Raw genomic sequence first — 8,843 nt, 5'->3', positions numbered from 1 at the left:
ACAGGTCATTTGTTAACGCTGTACTTTTTCAGTTTTCTAATTTGTGATTTCAGCGCAAACGAGAGTTGATATTTAAAAGTGATATGAGACCCATTTACCTGATGAGTTGCAAGGGATAGATGGCCCTTATTTCGTATTTATTTCTGATTATATGCTCGATGGAGAAAACTAACCTAGTTTCCTATCTCGTTGTGCACATTTTTAACTTTATCTATCATCTAAATGTTTAAGTGTTATGATTCTTCTTACAATATGTTGCTATTACCTGTTGTTATATTTATCCGCGTTTTTGTTTAACATTCTACTTTCTTGTTATTTTATTACTAATATTTTCATACTCTATTACTTATAATAAGGTCCTTATTGATTCACTTATTATGTACGCTTTCTTTGTCAGTTACTGTAACTAGGTGTACTAGTTAATATTTGGGTATTTGCGTTATGATCACTATATTAACTAAAGAGGTATTATTGTATATTGTATTTCTGTTAGATAGTGCAAGCACGTAAAAAGAAAGTAGAATTCCATATCAAAAATCAAAATAATCTTTATTTCATAGGTAAGCATTATTACACTTGAAATCGTCACAATGGTTAAACTCTACCGCTCATTCGTAAGGCAGATTCCCCTGAGAAGAATGAGCAAGAATCTCTAGGGGTTGCTCTTTGTAAATAACGTTTGTAATCATTAGCATCAACTCATTCAACATTAGCAATACATTTTTTCCTTGTTTTCCAATATCAGAGATCGAGACTACCTCCATTAGCTAAACGGGTCACTGCCACGGATTTTTGTCATCCAAGTACGCAGAAGTTGTGTTATAACCTTTAGTATAAAGCTTTTGTTTGTTTGCCCCTTACATGAATTTGTGACTTTGTTAAGACGACTATCAAGAACAGCCAGTTTATTTTTATTCCTCGCATTCATTTTGTCATGTCTGTCACTATTTTTCCTAAAGAAATTACTATTCCTATTGACATAAATTACATTTTCATAAATGCACTGTGATGCTAGTGTAAAAATGTTAATTTCCTTAAACTTATCTCTCAAAGACACTCTGGGGCCCTGATTGTTAATTACAAATAACAGCACGTTTCTGCAGTTAGTTCATCAATTATCTGTGAACTTAATGAATACGAAAATTCATGATTTTTCAAAGAGAAATAATCTTTATTTCATAGATGCTTACCTATGAATCTATGTTACATCTGAAACCGTTACATTAATTAAACTCTACTGCTCATTCCTAAGGCGGTTTCCCTAGAGAAGAATGAGCAAGACACTCTAGGAGTTGCTCTTTCTCATACAAACATACAACTGAAAAGAATAGTGACAATAGTTATGTGTGTGACAATAAAAAAATAAAGATTATTTTAAGAGTAACGACCATTGTTATGAGCGATTAATTATTAAGTAATATTTTTAGCGCAGTTAATATTGTTGTAGGTTCTAATGAAATAGAAATGTATTTATGTGAACAACAGCATTGCCCCTTATTATACAATAAGTATCTGCCACTGTATTTTAGTCGTAATTTTTATCTTAATGATCAAATAATATAAAGGTAAGTTTATGCAATATTAACCTAAATATAATGTACCTTTAGAATGAAAGTGACCCAACACAAAATCAAAGAGAGCAAAATAAGATTTAAAGTTGTAACATTTTCACATTATATTTATTACTCTTGAAGTACTAAAAATGGAATTGTTAGTCCTGGAAAATAATTATGAAATATTCGACATTTATAACCTCATGCCTTATTTCTGATTATTTTGATATTTAACAATGTATTTTTTTTATATATAATGTCAAGTGACGACGCCTGATGGAAAGCTACACGCCTGTCCATAACAATTGCAATGTGCCACTCAGATCTTAAATTGCTATTTTAAGGGTGCTACCCTTACTCTTCAAAACCGGAACACAGAGTACTACCCTGGACGAATTCTTTCACGACGAGCTCTACTGCTACTAAATACAATTAACAATGACTAATCTCTATGAGGTCAATTTTTACAGAACTTTTTTGTTGTTATTTTTGACTATATATTTCATTTTCACCAAGCTAAGCAAGATAAGACTTTATCAAGGTTTTTTTTTAACGCATACACTCAGCTCCGCAGTAGGGAAACCCTGTATCGCGGGATCCACGGGCACAGACATAGACAATCACAAATTACACCCAAACTCTCGAGAGAATCCGTACAAATCTCTAGCGTGGCAGTCCAGCATGGTAACCGTTCGGCCACGGAGAGGTTAAGCCTCTTAGTTATAAAGTAAGTCGCGTTTGTGAAAATGTAATGATGATTTTCGGAAAGAAAACTACTTAATCGTCACAGATTGGCTCTCTCGCCAATGGTGTTGATTCAACACGAAATATGGCGTTTTCATACCGATGCGGGAGTGGAATTTCGAACACATAAAAGAGACCCAAGTCTGTGACATTCCAACTTTAATGGATCAGGTTTAGACTAACAAACTTATTAACAATGATTTTTGAAGACATTTTACGGTATAGACTCTTTATTTTTTTTATTAAGTCACTTTCATTCTAAAGATGCGATACATTGTCCAGAACAAGAACTTGAACAGAAACAATAATCAGTATTCTTATAATATTAAGCTCAAACAAATGTGATTTATATAATAAGAACCAGAAAATAACTTTTTTCCAATAGTTTTACTTTCTAGTTATGTAGAATCAATCTAAAGCGAAACAACGCGATCGAAATAACTGTGGACACCTCCTCTTCGTTTACCGTCACCCCGCCCACGCCCGTGTCGTACCGTCGTCACAACAAACACGTCATTCTAGAGATGTATCTATCAGTGGCGAGGCGTCTATGTAACTCGATTTTCATCGGCTTGCCTTAAATTTTTCATGTATTATCAAATACTACATTTTGTGCTAAGTTTTAAATGTACAAGAAGTTAACCAGTGAAATGAAGTGTACTAGTACTTAGTGTTAGCAGTATGTAAGTGTCGCCAAGGCGCCATTTTTTCTTAAGGTAGATGTTTGTTGTTTTACTCCGGCTAACAACAATTTTCAAGCCTCGTCACTGGTATCTATGTAGGTTTTATATTTCGATATATCCAATGAACATTACGCCATCTTAATTTTTCGACCAGTTTTGTTTTTATTTTCTTTTTTTTCATCAAATTAGTTTTTTTTTCCAATCCTGTTTTTTTTCTTTTTTTTACGAAATTTGGAGACCGTACTATTATACTATTATAAATATGGCAGTACATAAATAACAGAAAATAAATAGGCGTAGTGTTAATTGGAGGTGTCGATTTTACATTCTTGAATGTTTAGTGACACGTCTAGTGGTAAAGGAAAACATAGTGATGGAAGCTTTTTTAATGATGGCAATCGACAAGACGAACAAGTCCCTTCTGTCAGGAATTTCAAAACTTGAACACAATAATGGCCACATTACCGCTTGGCTGCAGAAATAGGTAAGGTGGCAGTATTTACCATCTCAAGTGACCAAAACTTTATTAATAAGGACTTAAGATTCGATACTACCCCAGCTCGAATTCAAGTTGACACTGGTTTATTTCAGAATTTATTTTATTACAAACGAAATTAAACTCTTTTGAAAAATGCATATCGTATACTATTTACTTCAGTTGATATAAAAAAGAAAAATGGTATATATGAAGTACTTATTGAATACAGCTGTTTTCTTGTAAAATTTCGAAGTAAGTTTGTTTTTTTCTAGAGATATATCTATCAGTGGTGGTTTTTTCGTCATTCACGCTTTAGTCTTCGTTTGTTCGACTGACAGCGAAGCAAGCAAAATTAGACAGTACTGCGATGACATTACAATTTAAATTCAACGTTTTAGCTTTTTCATATTCCTTTACATGTCACTACGTTTAAATAGGTTGACTTGAGACATTTTTTTCATGGTTTGTGTATTAGACCCGTCGTCCATTTATTTGTAAGTCAATGACCGTATACTAATAAGTATATATCCTCAATTTTACTATACATTTTTTCCAAAGTGATTGCGATATCAACAGTTTCACTGTTATACGGAGTCAACCAGATATTTGAGGGTGTATCGGCCATTAATTTGTCCATAGCTGTTTCGATCGTGCTGTGACAATAATTTTAATCTAATTTTATCAATCTTCTAGTCAATGTTACATCACTTTAGGAATTACTAGTTATGTACTAATAATAGTTATGTAAGGCTATTTTCCAACTCACGATTGTAACTCGCGCGGATGGTCAAGGTTGTTTCCATTGTCACGTTAATGACCTGCTTTAACGGCTAATACCTCTACCATGAATGTTCCGTGTTGTGTCAGGAACTTGAAAGATGGAAAATAAATAAAGGAGCTAAGGCCATGTCAGATATTTGACATTTTTCTACGTCGCATTGTGCATCGCCTCCAGCTGATTAAACGGGATAAAAATTAAGACAGGCATAGTAATTTCCGTGATATTTTTAGCAAGGTAACATCGATCGTTAGTGTTGAACGAATGAATGCCATCACTAATATTCTACTGAGACTCAATAGAACAGAATATATAATATCAAGTGACGGGGTGAACAAGTCGTGCGCCTGATGGTAAGCTACACGCCTGTCCATAACAGTTGCAGTGTCATCCAGAGCTTTAAATCGCAAATATCTGTGGGGCACTGCCACTGCGCCCGTCACCCTGAGACATACGTTGACAAGTCCCATGTGCCAGTAATTTCACAAGCACCCTTACCCTTCAAAACCGGAACACAGTAATGTTGACATTACTGCTTGGCGGCAGAAATAGGTAAGGTGGCAGTACTTCCCTGGACGAACCCTTTCACAAGGAGCTCTAGTGCTACTAAATAGCAAATATAATCGTAATTGCAATATGATCTCAATGGAGTCTATTGGAAATACAATGACCAGTGGTTTCAAGAAAATTGGGCCCCTGAACAATTCGTCGGGGACAGTGCAATTACACGTAACTAGCATTTAATTATGAGTCTCCATTTTGGTAATTTACTCGCCGAATCAAATCCACGTATACGTCGTGGCATTCAAATTAGCGTGATTTACGGGAATTTATTGTTATCAGTCCATAGATGACATAAATTAATGCTTACTGTGCAAAATTGAAATAACAAAGTAATAACGTTGAATCCCTCTCCCGTGAAATTTGGTTTGGTGCAGACGGTGAAGACGCGCTTTTTACCAATATGTACGCTGTGTACGCGGATTTGTACTATCCCCGTCAAATTGTCATTTTGCAGATATGGCCTAGGCTCGTTACCCCTTAAAGAAAGAAAATATTGATCAATCGAACATAAATTCAGACGATAGAAATTTATTGTCATCTTTCGAGGTGCAACTGTTTATAATTTCTTACTCGACGCCTCTCTACTTCATCAGTGTTGCGTTTTTGCTCCATCAAAGCCTCGTTTTGCAGTAAACGATACTCCAGCGTTACCTCGATAGCTAACTTTGATTTTTGTCATAATTACCATCAAAGTTCTGTCAAATTTCGAAACATCACCTGTCATTTGGCCTTTCGGAGTAAGCTTTCGGATCGATATCGATCGAAAGCACTTCGGAGTAAGAACCGCCCGATACGAAGCAAAGACGTCTATCGTTGTCGCGTGTTGCGGACTTCGTAGTCAGGGCCCAGATGCAACGTACCCCTTATTACACCGAGGGTCCCAATGACCTTATACACATTGTAAGACCATTTAATGGTCGTGGTGATGACTAAATATATCACAATTGATATCACAATACATGTATCTATGCATAGTAGTCACAGTATTCTTAAATCTTACGTTGGTATGCAGCCCAAAAGCGATATGCCTTTGCAACGTACGTCATACGACCGTCGCGGGTATATTAACTTCAAGAATAACTTAGAAACTTTGTTAAATAAACTGTAACAATAAATATATTGTTATCTAATCTGTGTCATTGGAAATAAATGAATTTCATCAAGAATTTTATAAGGCTTTTATTCTTCGGTCTGTATTCAGAACGAAACATCAAAAGAAAGGTTATCAATCCTAGGAAAACGTGTGAAGGCCTAGCCTAACCCACATTGAGCTAGCGTAATAATATATGGCCTAGCGTAATAAACTATGGCCTAAATCATAGTTCACAAAGCGGTCTCCAACGCTCTCGAATGGGCGCTAGAGAGTCCTAGGGTGGTACAACTGGGGGCGTTGATGCTGTTTAGTAAAGCTGGGTTATATTGTCTTTATCGAAAAACGAAACGAAACGGCCATTTTCTAAAAAGAAACGCTTTCCAGAAACAGTTACAAAGAAAACTAACCTCCCTTCGTACTTTTCCAGACCTAGAACTGGTTGACGTAATGTTCAGGCGTACTGTAGGCGGTCTAATTTGTCATGGAAATATCAACTGAATGCATCTAGCAAAAGGTCCATTTTACAAAGAAGCAGTGAAACTGTTTCGAACGATCCCGAAACAGTTTCTTAAAACTTTTCGGGACATTATAAAATGTAACCTAAGTTAGTACAATAAAGTCTTTTATTCTGTAATGTAAAGATTGCAACGAATCCTGAACGAATGAATTGTTTTCTATCCAGTCGCACACAAGTAACGCAACGTGTTTGCAGAACTTAACGATATTGACAAATAACTATATACATACATAACTTGCAGTGCGAGTCCGTTTCGTTTTCTTAAAATGTCGTTTCTTAATAAACGTTTTGTCTTTCTATCTATAGTTTAAAAAAGAAAACACAATTTGAAAAAGCGCACAATTTATTACAGATTTTTACTATTTCCATACATAATTTTGTGTACATTTAATTTTATGTCAAATATATAAACAATATATGAAACTTAAGATTTTAGAAATATTTTCTCAAAAAACAATCATCGCTAGAAGGTTCTAGAAAATTTGAAATGCTATACTACATTTATATAGTATTTTTATTTATATTTTTAATCCTAAAGATTCTTCCTAATTATGTATGTACTCAAGTTATATTATTTAACAAGGCTTTACTTATTCTAAAGGAAACATTGAAAAAGGGAGCTATAGAGAACACTAGAAAGACCATCGAAAGTTAAATAAATAAAGAAATAAGTTAACTTTAACTACAGTTAGTTAAAATTTAATGGCTTAATTATAAGACTAAATGTTATTTAGTCTATCACAATAGGTTACTTACGCTAATAGAACGGGAATTGCTATTTATTAATTTTTTTAAGTCGAAATATTTACCTAAATTTCAAGGTGTACACATAGAGTGAATCCTCCTGGAATCCGGGAAATGCAGTATTTAGTTCTATACGGTATCTAGGTATCACGGACAGCCCTCAATACAGAGCGTGCATGGAGGGGGAGGAAGGACCTAAAAGCGCCAAATCACTCCCCAAAGGTTTCAGCAAACCCAGGAAGGTGAGGGAGGAGCTTGGGTGGCACGAGTGGGACCCTGTACCCACCACACGCAAAATAAGTGCCTGGACGTGTCATATTCTCGTCTACGTACGTGCGTCTGCGCCGTACACCCTGCACCTTAAATACGTGTTATCCGGTGGTTTAGTGAATAGATCTAAGATCATGGCCCATAATCTGACCCACTTCATGGATGTTTGCGTACAAAAACCGCATTAGTTTTAAATTATTTAGTTATAAACCACTTTTTATTTTATTTAAAAAAAAATTGACATGTAACGGGGCAATAAAGACTTGATATTAAACGTATTATTGATTTATGAAAACCCTAATTAGGTTATTGTCAGACTTTTCTTACTTTCAAAATAAATATCATCATACTCGTGCGCGATCATAATGTGCGTAATAGGAATATGGCCGAAATAGTTCTCTGGGTGATTGATCTAGAATAAATACAAAACACACAAATATTTTGCACTAACATACATTTTTGATATAAAAATACATTTTTTTTATAAATTCCATTATTCCCAGTATCCATAATAAAGCGACATACTTTTGACATGACATATTTTTCTATATATTCTTTTTTTTATAAAAAAATAGGTTCGCATTTGACCTCCATCTCACCTGAGGTCGAGAATGTAGCATGCACACCTAAATAATGCCTATTCACTCTCGCCTTGAAAAGGTCCTAGTCCCCCGCTGATGGAAAGGGGAAGGGGGAATCAAATTATGCAATTCCATCGCACACTCTCCGTGATATATCCTGGAGAATACCGATAAGCTGGCAACTTTACGGCGGCTCTAAACTCTAAATCTAATATATAAGTTTTTATACTTTGGTGGGCCATGATCTTTATAACATTGTTTTCACCTCACTATCTCAGAAAGGCTTTCGATCTCATTAGAAATCAGTGCACAGAAGCGTTTTTGAAGTTCGAACTTGACGATTGGACTGTGGTGCACCTAACTTTTTCTTTCGATGAAAAAAAAAACATAACGACACGTTCAACTACGCGATTTATCGTACGTTATTTATGTAATATAAATCCGTTGTTATATTTCATTCTTATTATTGTTGACATTAAATTGACAACGGTAACTAATCTTGTTTAGTAAAACTGATTTGTTATAGTTCAACAGTGAGGTGAAAAGTTCTGTGTGTCGCCCGAAAGCGATAACTTTGCTGTCGATAGCACAGTTGCTTTGAAGGCATTACGTAATTGCAGTGGTAGCCTGTTGATTAGTCAGGAAGGTAGGTGGGAGTTTTTTCGCCGTACGTTTTACTTATATAGAAAAAAAATTGTAATTGTAAGCAAAAATATAAAAAAAATTGTTTTGATATTTATTTTTAATCATTCCGGAATTTCGAAGGCAGGTATTATCCACTATATATGCATTACTAGAGATTTAGGTGAATACGCTATTCCGATTTGTCGTAATAACT

This window comes from Hyposmocoma kahamanoa, unplaced genomic scaffold (genome assembly GCF_003589595.1).
Source record: "Hyposmocoma kahamanoa isolate Upper Pololo Valley unplaced genomic scaffold, ASM358959v1 210, whole genome shotgun sequence".
Classification (NCBI taxonomy): Eukaryota; Metazoa; Arthropoda; class Insecta; order Lepidoptera; family Cosmopterigidae; genus Hyposmocoma; species Hyposmocoma kahamanoa.
This window is presented reverse-complemented; position numbering follows the sequence as displayed.